We start from the raw sequence: 14,406 nt of genomic DNA on the forward strand, positions 1-14,406 counted from the left end.
GATGCTACTTTGTCTTCTGAGGATTCTGCAAATGTTAGTGATGAGTTTGCTTTGAATCTACTGAAAATGGGCCCGCTTCACATCAGGGGAAAATGCCCCGGTCCCCTGAGGAGGCTTCTGGTGGAGCCCAGCTCCACGCATGCACCCCCAGGACCCCAACAGGCCTGGCCTGGCCTCTGGAGAGGGAGGCCGCCCCAGCCCCCAGAGGCACCAGCTGACTGATGGCCGGGCATGGGCGCCCGTACGTGAGCCGGGATCTGCCCTGCGCAACTACTGCCATTTGTCACCAGAGGCTGGGCCGAGGTCCCGGCTGTTTGGGCTGCCTCGCCTCTCCTGGTGTCACGTTATTGGGAACGGAAGGTGGCAGGAAAGAGGAGCCGGCGTCCCACGGAGGACTGGCCTGGCAGCCGGACATTAAAATGTGTCCCTAAACGTGGTCAAAAGGCAGACCCCCCCCATGCACGTGGGCAGTGACTGGGAAGCCCCTCGGTCCTGCCCAGAGGCGAGGTTGTTAGTACAGAGGAGGACTGGCAAGACCAAGGAGGAGCCCAGGCATGGCGGATGGGGCGGCAGAGGGGGCAGCCGGGCATCAGGAAGGGGCTGACTGAGGACCCCCTCCCTCTTCATCCCAGCCTGCCCCCTGCCAGTCGGCTCCCCGTCAGACTGGGAGCTTCTGGAGGACAGGCGGTCTTTCCTCCCTCCCTGCACTTAGCTAATGCTTACTAAATGGTTAGGGCTTGGCTGAGTCGCCTCCACCTACTCAATACTCATAATGCCAGTCATGCGGGTGATGGCCACGACTGCCTCATAATGGCCACGTACCAGGTGACCCGCCACCCCACTGGACCATTATTCTCTCACTTGCTCCTTCCCTCCACCCGGGGAGTTTAGGGGCTGCTTTTCTCTGTTTTGCAGATGAGGAAACTGAGGCAAACAGGTGAAGCGGCTTGCCCGGGGTCTCACCGTTAGTGATTGAAATCAGATCAGGGCTTCCTGACTCCAGGCCGGGCGCTCGGGGTTTGGATGCCTCGGCCCCTGGGGTCCCCGCCGGGTCTGAACCGAGCTTGAGATCGATGCCGGACCGTCCCCCCTCTGCCCCCAGGTAGCAGAGTCTCCTGGGGAGATGTGCGAAGGGGCAGGGGGCAGCCCCGGGGGGCTAGGCCAAGGGAGGGGCGCCCCATCCCCTCCTCTGCTGGGTGGCCATTTGACGCTTAGGGCGCAGTGCGCCCCAGCGGGCCTGTGCCTCCCCCGGCGCTGGGGCTGAAGGCGCCCCATCGCCCCTTATTGTTTCTGTGTGGCGGCCAGAGGCGAGACGCCCGGGTTGCCTAGCAACAGGAGCGCCCTTGGCCAATGAGAGCGAGGAGCCGTGATCCAGCCCCGCCCCCGTGATCCAGCCCCCCCCCCCCAGCCTTTGCTGCCAGGAGCCCTGGGGGGGGGGGGGAGGGTGGCAAGAGGACGCAAGGACCTGAGGTGGGTAAGGCCCCCGGCCGGGGGGAGGGGGCTCCGACAGGGATGGACTTCCCCTCCGTCCTCTGCCCTCAGCGTCGCCCAAGCGGAGCCCCCGGAGATGCCCCGCTTCTTGGTCCTCTTTTTGAGGGAGGTCCCAGCCCACCGGGGGGCGTGGCCAGCAGTGACCCAGGGCCTCGGGAAAGAGGATGGGGGTCTCCTCCTCCCTCCCCCCCCTCCCCCGAGTTCCAGGCCATCTCTGAGCTACGGGCTCTTCATTCCCTCCGTTCCAGCCTGGCAGTCCCTGGGCTGGTGAAATCGGATCCAGCTAAGGCAAAAAACCCCCTGTGTTCATGTCCAACCCCGGCTGTCTGACCAGTGGCCAACCCATGTCTGTTCCTCTCTGCCTGCCACCCTTCTCTCCTTCCTACCTTCCCTCCCTCCCTCCTTCCTTCTCTCCTTTCTTTCTTCCCTTCCTTCTTTCCTTCCCACTTTAAATCTCCCAATCCTTAGCTAAGCATCCAATCAGAGAACCGAGCTGGTCATTTCCTTGCATTTTTTAAGCAAACCCACTGAAGCACCTTTAAACAGAAGGCTGTGAACTGGCCTATGCCAGCAGAGCCAAGGCGGGGGTCTCTTCCCGTAGACCCAGCCGAGCCACCTCTAGAAGGTCCCTGGCCCTGTTGGGCCCAAGACACTGGGGCTTCCAGTCCCAGTCACTCTCAGAGGCAGGTTTCCCCCTCCTTCCCATCACCCCCAACTGGAGACCCCCAAGGGGGATCCTATGCTGACAACACACTCCCTGGACCTCAGACTGAGCAAGAGGAACACTCTCCATGACTCCATCACCCTAGTTCTTCCTGAGGGAGCCCAGGGTGGACTTCTTTCCTCTCTGAAGCACATGGGACTGGTGGTGACCCACTTCACAAGCAGCTCTTAGCTTCCAATGATGCCATCTCCTCCCTTGGTCCATGGGCAGCCCTTATGCCCCTGTGACCATCCTGGCACTGCCCCCTCCTCTTGACACCCACAGTCCCCCTCACCTCTTGCCTGATGTCCCTCCTGGGTCTCCCTGGCTCCGATCCAGACCCTCAAAGTTGCCTCTTTCCTAAAGTCCACATCTTGCCATGACATCCAACTTTGGTGGCTCCTTATTACCTCCAAGGCTAAACTCAAGCACCTCTCCCTGGCATTCAAGCCCTCCCCTACCCCGCCTGGCCTCACCCTCCAGATTCTGTTAGGCATTCTTTCTCTCCTTGCCATCCAGCATGTCCCACCCCATCTCTAGGCATCGTGCCTTTGCTCAGGCTGTTCCCCGGGCCTGGCATGCCACCCCTCCTCGAGATGGCCCCTGAGAAGCACCTGCTTCTTCAGACACCATCTTCTAGATGAAGCTTTTCCTTCCCCTCTCTGCTTCCTAATGACCTCCCCTCCCTCCACGAATCACCTTTTGATTTTGTGAACGGCGAGTATGTCCCAAAAAGTAAGTATCTAGATTACCTATAAAAGCTATGTCTGCTCTATATGTGTAATTAGAAGTACCTAGTCCCCCACGTGGGGTACCCGCATACACTATGCTCACTCTGTCTCCTCTGAGGGGCCGCTATGTGCTTGAGGACAGAGATGGGAGTCTTTTTACCTGGGATTCTTATGCCCACCCCCACAGGGATGGCTGAAGAGTCCCAAGAGACTCTGACCCCCACATCATCCTTCTGGGTGAGAGGGCAAGGCCCTCCCCCAGCTCCCTCTGCAGCCCCAGGGGGCAGAACCATCAGGCTAAGCCATGGTCCTAGTGGTGAGGATGAATCCGGTCCTTCCCCAAGATTACTGATCCCCAGCTCGATGAGAAGGGATCATGAATCTACCAAGAGGAGGAGTGATTGCATTAAAAATTAAGCAAATCCATTCCCCAATACAAACAGCCCCCTCTGTTGGGTGGGAGCCCCTGGCAGGCCTGGGACCCTGGAAGGAAGGCCCAGAACTCCGTGGCAGGAGTTTCCCGGCTTTATCAAGCCAAGGGATGGCCCGTCTCCAGGAAAGCTAGATGGCCATCCATTCTAAAGATGCCGAGATCCTCTGCCATGTCTGCGTGGTGCCATCATCACGAGACACCCAGCCTCCTCCAATGACCTCGGGAGTGAGCTCACTTAGCCAGCCCATAATCACTGATGCAGATCCTGCCCATATCCTGCCCCCGATGCTTACGGTCTGGAGACTTTGGGGAGGTATCCTCAGATTCTGTCTCCTATCCACATGGGTGCAGAGTGGACAAGATGACCTCTGAGACCTAGGATCTCAAAGGGCTGAGAGGCTGCCATCGGTCCCCCCACACTTCTGACTCCACGATGATCCCCGAGCCCCGGCTCCCCCTGTGTCACCACAGAGCTTCCTGCCTTCACCTATCTGTCATCTTACGGAAAGGAAGGAAAGTTTTATGGAAGCCTTTCCCAAATATTTAATAAATCAGTTCTTTATGTTTCTATTTACTTGGGGCAGCTAATGAGGAAGTGAGAGACAGAGCTGAAGAAATAATAAAATGCCAAAGGTCCAAAGGTTGGGTCTGTTCAAAGGAAACTCAAAGATATGTTATTGGATGGGCCGCCTTGGGTTAGTGTCCCCAGAGGTCATTCAACCCAACTCCCTCATTTTACAGAAGAGGAGTCCGAGGTCCTGAGAGGGCAAGGGAATTGTCCAGCTCTAAAAAGATGGGCCTGGCCAAGGAGGAGGAAGAAGACCCCTCCCCAGGCCTTGACAGAAAACATGCCTTAATTGAGTTTGCTAAATGTTTTTCTCTGTGTTCTAAGGGATGAATATAACCCAGGACATCACCCAGTCTATCTGGGTCAAAAGGCCAAGCCCAGTTTTGAACGCAGGACCTTTCTACGTGCTAATAAGCCTTCACATTTCCTTATGGTGGCATTCACATTCATGAAATTCTTTACAATGACTTTGATCCTTATCTTCAGCAATATAATATATTCAGCAACAACAGTAATAATAACCTTACGACGGCTCTGTGAGGTAGGTGCTACTCTCCCTAGCATACAGAGGAGGAAACTGAGCTGCCAACAGTGGAAGGATTTGCCCAAGACCACCCCAAGCCGGAGACCGCCTGAGGCAGCGGGCTGCCCACTGGGCTCTCGGCCTCTCTGCGCGTCATCCCCTGGTGCTGACATTGTGCCAAGGACCAAGGGTGGGTGACAGGGCCAGCTGGCACCGTCCCAGGTCCCACCTCCGGCCTGGCACAAGACAGGCACACAAATTTGTGGGCAGGGCTGATCTCTATTCTACTCAGGTTTCCTTCAAAATGAGCTCCTTGTCCTGGTAAGGTAGTTTCTGTCCTGATCTCAATGAAGAATGGAAGTAATCTGGGGAGCTGCCATCCTGAGGAGCACCTTCAAGGACCAAGCAGGAGGCTCTCTCTAGAACTGGCAAGGGGCACCCCGCAAGCCCCTGCTGCCATTGCCTGAGTCTCCCTCGGCCCTAAGGACCCTGCCTCTGCCTGCCGTTCTGGAGGATTCACTTCCCTCTGGCACAACTGAGACCACGCTGTCACCGGGGAGATGAGACAAAGGGCACAGTTTGGAGCTGGAGGAAGGCCTCCCTATGGAAAGAGACTTAACCGGAGCCTCCTGGGATCCAAGTTCAAATCCCACCCCATACTTGCTGGTCAATGACCTTGGGTCGACCAAGCCTCTATGGCTGGGTTTCTTTATCAGGGCTCTGAGGGAGCTGTATCAGAGGGTGTTTGAGGATCCCTCAGTGTCTCTGCATGTAAAATGAGGCACTTGGATTCAGTGCTTGCCCAGGGTCCTTTTCACAATTGAGAGCTCTGAGGCTAGGACACCAGGTGGCATCCAGGCACCCCGTGGGCAGGGAAGGCAAACCCTTGAAAGCTCCACCCAGAGGAGGCAGACAATCCCAACATTTGTTTCCCACATCCACTCATCAAGGCGGGGGAAGACTGCTATGCAGAGAATCTGGGAGAAGACAGATTTTTGCCTCCACGTTTCCGAGAAGCCGGCCAGCCCCTGCCCTTTGCCCTTCTCTCCACTGGTTCTGGCACGGTCCCTCTGGGTTGTGCTAAGAAAGCCTCATTTTGGGGTGTTTGTGGTGGGCAGGGAGACTGGAGAGCAGCCCCAGTGGTCCTGCTCATGGGGAGGGTGCCCACTCTGCCTCCCGAGACGCCCCACCAGACCAGAGGGAATATGAAGGGGGTCTGACTGGCATTCCTGCTGGTTGGCGGCTCGTGCATCTGGCCACTGCTGCCTGGAGGAGGGCTTCTCTCCCATCCTACCCTCACCCCCCACTCACCAGCCTCCTCGGTGTGAACTGGGACACCCACTTGCTACTCCCAGTTGGCAGGGAAGCGGATTCTGACAAAGCCATCTGTTTCTGCCATCCGTTGGCACTGCAGAGACCGTGGAGAGAGACACATGGGCTCCCCCTTTAAAGCAGGTAGGGCTGCCTGACTGAGGCTCGGGGGTCCTCAGTCATAACCAAACACCACAATCAGGGAAGACAGCAGCTGAGATAGCAGGCTTTGTAGTCAGAGGAGCCAAGTTCAAATCCCAGTTCTGACGAGCCACTTTTCACTTTGTGGGTCCTCAGTTTCCTTCCCTATACATGGAAGAGGCTGGTCTGGACCCCTGGAGTCTCCACCTCATTCTAACAGAGGAGTCAGGTTTCTGGGTACAAACATCACTACCTAAGGAATTTCACCCCCTGGTTCTGTGCTGTGTGAGAGTCTGTCCCTGTGCCCATCCCTATGTCTGTCCCTGTGTCCGTCCCTGTGCCCATCCCGGGTCCATCTCTGTGTCTGTTCCTATGTTTATCCTTGTCCATCCCTGTGTCCGCCCCTGTGTCCATCCCTGTGTCTGTCCCTGTGTCTGTCTTTCACCCCTTCCCCTCCTTCCTCCATTCTGCTTTTCTAACTTCAGAGATGCTTTAAAACTCTCGGGGCCACTTCTGCTTCCTATGCTCCTTCCTGTTTCTTACCTCTCAGAAAACCTTCCCTTAATACCAAGGCAAGGCGTCCCCCCAATCCAATGGAAAGAGAGGCGGGGCAGGATAGCCCCCCTCGCCTCGGGGGTCCTATGTTAAGGGCTCTATACTCCCAAGGGTTAGAGGTAGCAGGGGCCTCAGAGGCTGCTGCTCCAATGCCTGGGTGGGCATGGAGAGTTCTGGGCCTGGAGGCAGGAAGACATCTTCAGGAGCTCAAGTCTAGTCTCAGACTCTTCCTAGCTGTGTGACCCTGGGCAAGTCATTTTACCCTTTTTACCTCAGTTTCTTTATCTGTCAAATGAGTTTGAGAAGGAAATGGCCAACCCCTCTAGTATCTATGTCAAGAAAAGCCTCAGTGGGGACACAGAGTCAGAGAAGACTGAAGCAAGTAGAACAGTAACACAAGAACGGTCAAAGCCACAAGAAGGCAGATTTCGAACCCAGGCTGCATCCCCCAGTGGGGGGGGGGGTGTCTCTGAAAACCTTAGCAGGGTCTTGGGCATGCTGACCTCTTTGGTCCAAATGAAACACCAGAGGGAAAGCCCCTGGTGGACCTTAACATTCTCAGAAATAACGTATCATTTCTAGGATTTCTATCACATCAAGGCAACTCCTGCCCCTTTGAACTAGGGAAAGTATTCCAGAGATCCCCAGGATTTCTGAAAAGTCGGGCACCTTCCCTAATGGCTATTCTGGTTGCATCTGCTTCCCTTCTGCCTCCCCCTGCCTGGAAGCCTGGAATCCTCACTGCCCACAAGAGACCCAGAGGCAAAGACCCCAGTCCTTGGCGCCCTAACCAGCCCAGGCCCCCCAGCTAGCTCGGACCCCCTCCCATCCCTTGACAGGCCCTGGAGTGTTTCCTGAACCTCTTATTCCAGCTTTCCTGCCAAAGACCAGAAAAAAGACAATTCAGACGCTTCCCAAGGCTTCTGTTGACTGAAGGCTTCCGGCAAGGCCTCAGAAATCCACTGAAATCTGGTTAAAATCATATTCTGAGAGAACGGAAAGCAATCCACCCATGAAGAGTCTACCTTGGGTAAGCCACTGTGGAAGGAGCCACAGGGCCCAAAGACTCAAGGCAAATAGCCCCTGCACCTGCACCCATGCAATATCCACCAAGAATCCAAGACCCGTCCAAACTCCTCATGCGCCTTTACCTGGCTGCCCACTGAAGCAAAGACACCCAGGGTCCATCTTGGCAGTAATGAATTCATTTTTGCCCTCAGACTGAGCAGAACACAGACTTCTTTCTGAGAGAATCCAGCTGAGGGAGAGGTCAGACTCGAGTTTATAAAGAGTCTGGGACCCGACTTCCCCAAGTGGAACAATCCCGTCTACTAGACTCGTGACGGCCGATGCGCTCACCACCCGGCTCCACCAGGAGCACCGCTGTCTTCCTCAAATGGGCAGGAACTTGCTCCCAGAAAGGAGAACTGGAAACAACATGGAAGGAATCCCAAGTTCCCCCACAAATCTCCCAGCACCCTCTCATTTCACTCTGGAAGGAAAGCCACCTGTCTGGTGGCGAAGAACAGATCCTGTCCATGGACAGGCCGGCCAACTTCAAGAACCCTGTGGGGATGGGGAGGCACAGGAGCAAAATGGAAACCACCCCCCAGTGACCTGGAGACAGAAGAGACCAAGCCCAAGAGTCCTTCGAAAAGCAAGTCAAAGAAGTTGGGGGGCCACATGAAGAGATTCGGCTGAAGTAAAGATGGGGGCGAGCAGAAGGGGCTGCACCTCCATAGAGGCGTTCTGGAGGCTTAACTAGAGCAGGTGAGACAGGTGTGCCTGAGTGTTCTCCACCCCTCTGCCTCACTGAGGCTGTCTGTCTGTCTGTCTGTCTGTCTGTCTGTCTGTCTGTCTGTCTCTCTCTCTCTCTCTCTCTCTCTCTCTCTCTCTCTCTCTCTCTCTCTCTCTCTCTCTCTCTGTGTAAGTGTGTGTGTCTCTGTCTCTATGTCTGTCTCTCTGTCTCTGTCTCTGTCTCTGTCTCTCTCTCTCTCTCTCTCTCTCTCTCTCTCTCTCTCTCTCTCTCTCCTCTCAGTATTTGTTCACTCCTTTCTACCATAAGGGTTGTTCACAAGACTTTGCCTGCTCCAATTGAGCCTCCTGCTGCCGCCACCTTTCACTACATGTTGTTTAAATGACCTGAAGCCACCAGACACAGGCCAAGCAAAGAGGGGCAGGGACAAGGAGTACCCAAAAGAAGCCTGGCCTTGGGCACAGCATCCTAGGGAGAAGGATCCCACTGTTCCTGTCCCCACCTCTGCTCCCAGAACAAGAACCAGAAGCAGTGAGGAGGAGGATGGGTGGCCAATCACTTTCTAATCATCCCATCGCCATCCGGGTCAAATGGGCAGCCTGGGGAGGTGGAAGATCTTCAGGCAAAGGCTGCACCAAGCCCTTAAGCCAAACTGTCTTGTAATATCAGAAGAGAGAAAGGAAGAGGAACATGAACCACAAGGCCCCATGCCGTCCAACCTCTTTCGAGGTAATTAGGTTACCTCAGAAGGCTTATTCTTAGAATAGGGGAATCAGGGGCAGCTAGGTGGCTCAGTGGATAGAACACACACCCTGGCACCAGGAGGACCTGACTTCAAATTCAGCCTCAGATACTTAATAATTGCCTAGCTGTGTGACCTTGGGCGAGTCACTAAATTCCATTGCCTTAAGTAAATAAAATTTTAAAAAATAATAAAATAGGAGAATCAGAGCTGGAAGGGACCTTTCTTGAGAATTGTTTCAACCGACCTCATCAGAGGTACCAATTCATGGATATTGAGGCAGCTAGACCGGATGACCCCCTCCATCAACCCACTCTGTCCCACGTCCCCCAGCAGAAAACAGCAGACAAGATCCAGAGCCAGGTCCCATGTGCGTTCTCTGGCACATTCCAATGACCTTCCTTCTGTAATGGTGGGGTCCAAGCCTCCCCCACTTAGGTCACCACCAATTCTCCCAGTGGTCCCCTAACTAGACACATCCTCCAAGAACCTGTGGGTGTTGGGGAGCAGCTACGGATGGGCACTGAGCAGCAAACAGAGATTTTTCTTGATAAAGACTTTCCTTTCATAACAACAGATCGACGACTACTTCTTGCCAAAGGAAACTCCAGCTTATGAACAGCAGAGCAGCCACCGCTTCCTAACTGTCCATCTGTGGCAAAGTTTCATCAGATGAAAGCTCTGAATTCTGGAGTGGATGGTCTGCTGGGCTTAGACGCCAGGGGACCAGGACATGGACATGATCTCTGAGGACTGAGAATGCTGCTGTGAGCTTCCCCTCTAATGGAGGAGAAGTAGATAAAAAGGAGTGTTCAAGACACAGAGGTGGTGGAAGGAAATCTGAGAAGGGAAGGCATGAGCCACTGGGGGGACCAGGGATGACTGCCTTCAGAAGACCCATTCTGAAGGTTTGTTGTAAGGATCAAATGTGATTATGAATTTAAGGTGTTTTTTGAACCTTAGAGCACTCTGTAAATAATGACTATTAATAGGATACGTGAACAATATAAAAAGGTAATTAATATGATATTACTATTAAAAAGCTGATCATTTTGGACTATTACTATCGGGTATTACAATATGTCATTTCCCTCCAACAGAATGTAAGCTTTCTGAGGGCAGGGGCACTATCAGTCATCAATAAATACACTTTTATTAAGACCTACCCTGGGCCAGGCCCTGTGCTGAGGATACAGTGGGAGACCAAAACAATCCCTGCCTTCTTTCTGTCACCTATCCCAGTGCCTGGTTACTGTGGCAGGTCTTCCCAAATGACTGTTTACATACCAAGGACCCACATGGTGTTCCTGCTCTTTGCAGACCCAGAAGACAAAACTTCTTAGGGAAGATTTTGCACACCGCAAGGCATGAGGGCCTTCCAAATGGGGAACAGCTGAGATCATGAGGCTGTAAGGCAGACAGACTCGTTACTTCTCAAACTGGGGAGGTGAGAGGAATGTAGAAATGGGGAGAGGATGCATTGGCTCCATCAAGGATGGAGAGGAAGCCCAAGGAGTCATAGGGCACAGGTCCCCTCTCTCTGGCTTCTCTTCTCATTCCCACAAGGCCTCTTGGTTCTCAGTGAAGTATGTTATGCTATTGTTCATCCATGTTATGGGGCATCGAGGTGGCACTGTAGTGGATGGAGCACTGGGTCTGAAGTCAGGGGGACCCAAGTCCAAATCCGACTTCAGACACCTCCTAGCTATGTGTTCCTAGGCAGGTCCCTTTACCCTGCTTGCCTTGATTTCCTCCTCTGTCAAATGAGCTAGAGAAGGGCATGGCAAACCACTCCATTATTTCAGCCAAGAAAAGCCAAAATGGAGTGAGAACTGAAAATGACTGAGCAACAACAAATGCACCCCACTCTGAGCCTCCACCTCACCCCAGCACTTGTCTTAGCCTGGAAGGATCTCCTTTATCATATTGGTCTCCTGGAATCCTTGCCTCCCCATAAGGATCATCTCAAGGACCTACCCCCCCCACCCAGATCCTGCTTCTCTCCACTGATGGTGACTTTGTATTCACTTTGAGTCTTCTCTGATCTCCTCTGATCAAGGACTTACTCTTTGTCACCCTCTGTCCTAGGCACTGGGGGTACAAGGACAACAGAACCCCCCCCCGTCCTCCAGAAGATCACTTTCTACAGGGAGAAACCACAGATACATGGTGTTATTACTGAGGATTTCCATGTTCATCTTGGGTGGGGGGAGCCCTAAAGCTGGAGGGGAACCTGGAAGAGGAGCCCTTCACATGGAATCTTAGGAAGTTAGACTGGAAGCTCCTCGAGGGCAGGACTGTGGCTTCACTATCTCTCTTTCTACCTCCTCCAGTCCAGGACGTGATGCAGGACCTTGGTCAGTCAATCAATCAATTGTCCTTCATCAAGCACCTACTAGGGGCCAATGTGTGCCAAGCCCTGGGGACAGGAAGGAAGGCAAAAGACAAACCCTGCCTTCTGGGCACTTGCAATTCAATGGAAGAAGCAACTGCAAACTCTGCTCAATCAAGTTTTAGAAATATTGGGGTGCGGGGAGCCTGGTCTTGAGGGAGATTGGGAAAAGGGACTTGTAGAAAGTAGAATTCCTTCATGAGGAGGGAGGGTCCTGGTCCTGGTCCTGGTCCTGGTCCCAGAACAGAGGGGGCTGGGGTCACTGGATGAAAGAGTCAGGGACTAAGAAGACTGGAAAGGGAGGAGAGGGCCAAGTTGGGAAGGGCTTGGAAGGCCAAATAGAGCATTCTGCATTGATTCTGGAGGTCATGGGCCATCACTAGGCTTTCCTGGGGAGGGGGATGGTCCAGCCTGTGCTTTGGAAGATGTCATTGGTGCCTGAAGGAAGGCAAGATGAGAGAGGAGAGGGACTTGAAGCAGGCAGACCCCCCCCCCACTCCCTCAGCAGGCTATGTCTATAGTCCAGTACTTGTTGGAAAATAAGGTGTCAGTGTTCACTAGACTGGTCACTGCTGAGGGAAGGGGGCTGGGAAGGGAGGATAGAAGAAAATTGTGGAATGGGGGCGGCTAGGTGGCACAGTAGATAGAGCCCAGTGGAGTCAGGAGGACCTGAGTTCAAATCCGGCCTTGGACACTTAATAATTATCTAGTTGTGTGACCTTGGGTAAGTCGCTTAACCCTATTGCCTTAAAAGAATGTTTAAAAAATTTAAAATAAAGAAAATTGAGGAACTTATAAATATGCAAATGAATGTGGAAAAACTTTCATATCATGTCTTTGGAAAAATAAAATAAAATATCAATCAAAAAAAGGAAATATTGTGTAAGAAGACAGGAAGTCAAAGGTTGGTCAATGGTCTTCCTACAATGACAGTACATCATAATACAAGGGGCTGGTTCCTGTTTTCTCCATCCTGGGGCTTTGTCCAGCACATAAACATCCATCTCACCTTCAGAGCTGAGCAGAGAGAGAGAGTCGGGGTCACCGCCTCCAGCTTTTAACATTTAAGTCCAAATGAAATCTCAAAGCGGAGGTCAGAGAGCCTTGTGTAGCTAAGACCAGACAGACAAATGAGAGGTGGCCTGGTCTAAGGCAAGCAGGGGGAGAGAGGGGGCTGGCGAGGCAACTGCAGACAGACCACCCCCCTCATACCTTATCAGAAACATCAACCGCAGCATCAGGGCCATGCCATTCTTTGGAACAACTGAAAACTATTTCAGTTCCCATCTATGCTGCTGCCTCAGAGATGACTGGACCCTCTGGCAGGTGAGAAGGTCTCTAGAATCCCTCTTATAATAATATCTGAGGTTTGGTTTTTAATTCAAAATTGAATAAAATTCTCTATTTTAGTTAGAGGCCAGAAAAACTAATGATGTAATGTAATTTCCCCATCCATGTTCATGAACCTCCTAAAACATATCCACAAATTCCCAGTGGACCCCAAGGTTATAAAGGGACAGAATGAAACACTTACTGTTTTATCTTCCCATCAGTGGCACGGCCAATCAAAATTGAGTTTTGGGGACAGCTTGACCTGACTATTTTGATTTAACAGAAGATGAATACAAGTAGCCATGCCACTGGAAAATCCCTTCCTCCCTACAGAACCAGATCATCAAGGCCATGGCCCTTCATAATGATTTCCTAAAAACAAAATCTTCAGGCCCCATCACCAAGGTCCAATTTCTCTTTTCCAGTATTATTCCCACACACACACATATACAAACACCCAGTGGATCAGTCTGAGAGCCAGGGCACTGACCCTGGGCTCCCTAATAGGTTCCCAGCCCCTGCCTCCAGACCAAGGCCACAGGCAGCCGGCGTCCAAGGATAAACATGTTAATATAACTTGCATTCCAAAACATGCAGCCCATGATAGGCCAGCCCACGATAAGAAAACCCAACTGGGAAACAAGCACAGTGAGCAGATGTTCTGCCTCACCTGGGACCCTCGTCCCCCACAGGTCACTCTTATCTGTACAGGCTCCACGATCTGACTCAAACATAAAATTGCAATTTAACAGGGTACTCACCAAGAAGAAGAGAAGGTTTCTGCCTGTAAAATAAGGAGAAAAGAAAGAAGTCAGTGTCAGTTCCTGGGTTGTGACTCCCATTGCCACCAGAATCGGCCTAGCTCTCCTATCCATCCTTGGGGCCCAATTTTTGGCCACCACAGCACTGGGGCTGCTGGGCCGCCAGCTGTCCCAGGAGAGCTTTGCAGCAGCCAGAGTTTCTCTCCAGAGCTGTCTGGATACCCTGGCCCATAAAGTCTTTTTTCTAACTGAAATATCAGTTCAGAGTGCCTGCCTGACACTGGGTCCACTCTGGCCCCTGACTTCTCCGAAAAGTTCCATTGCTTCTGGTGCCTCTTTCTTTCCCCAAACCACAGCTCAAACCCCAGATTCCCAGGAAAATGGAAATCTTAGGCCCAATCTTAGCATTTCTCAAGAGGCTCCTTTTCCCCCACAACCCCACAGTGATGATGATTTGTCCATGCACACTCTTGTGGATAGAGGGATAATCATGTATTTGGAAGACACAGTTGCAATCCCCTCCTTTGTATCTCCCAGACCCTGGGTGCCTCAAGCTTCCCCAGGGAACACTTCGATATGCTTCCCTGTGAAGATGCAATCCCCTAGGGGGGCAGGAGCACCAGTCCCACTTTCACATCCCTATCTCTAGCTCTCAGTCCAGGGCCTGGTATAGGGGACACAGTTAATGGAAGCTTGTGGAGCCACGGAAGATTGGAAGCTGTACTGACAGTGGGAAAGCCCCCGGAATAGTTCCCCATGCTGAGGAGGCCAACGACATAGGAATGTTGACTATGCTTTAATGATGTGTCCCCCCCCTTTATCCAAGGCTCCACTTCTCATCGGCTAAGGCCACACTTAAGGATCATTAGGTCCCTACTAGACCAAAGTACTCTGTGCCACGGGAAAGATTCATACAAGAATGATAACTTTTGTATTACCTAATTACAGTTATTAATGTTATCAATAG

General features: G+C 52.6%; 1 protein-coding gene and 1 long non-coding RNA gene across 7 annotated transcripts in view; one reads left to right on the forward strand and one right to left on the reverse strand.

The window, feature by feature from the left end:
- The window catches only part of PTPRE (protein tyrosine phosphatase receptor type E), a 147,056-nt gene that overhangs the window by 87,591 nt on the left and 45,059 nt on the right, over positions 1–14,406 (reverse strand). For 5 of the 6 annotated variants that reach the window (XM_074232171.1, XM_074232166.1, XM_074232167.1 and 2 more), the window contains exon 2: positions 13,440–13,462. The gene's annotated coding sequence lies outside the window, so the exon portion shown is untranslated. Of the gene's footprint in view, positions 1–963; positions 1,290–13,439; positions 13,463–14,406 lie in introns of those variants that run through there. The other variant, XM_074232170.1, reaches the window with a different exon arrangement.
- On the forward strand, positions 887–10,019 carry LOC141520567 (uncharacterized). The gene is made up of 3 exons (XR_012477665.1): positions 887–1,102; positions 1,306–1,470; positions 2,714–10,019. It is a non-coding gene; the product is annotated as an uncharacterized LOC141520567 (long non-coding RNA).

The sequence above is a fragment of the Macrotis lagotis genome, chromosome 4 (assembly GCF_037893015.1).
Source record: "Macrotis lagotis isolate mMagLag1 chromosome 4, bilby.v1.9.chrom.fasta, whole genome shotgun sequence".
Taxonomy (NCBI): Eukaryota; Metazoa; Chordata; class Mammalia; order Peramelemorphia; family Peramelidae; genus Macrotis; species Macrotis lagotis.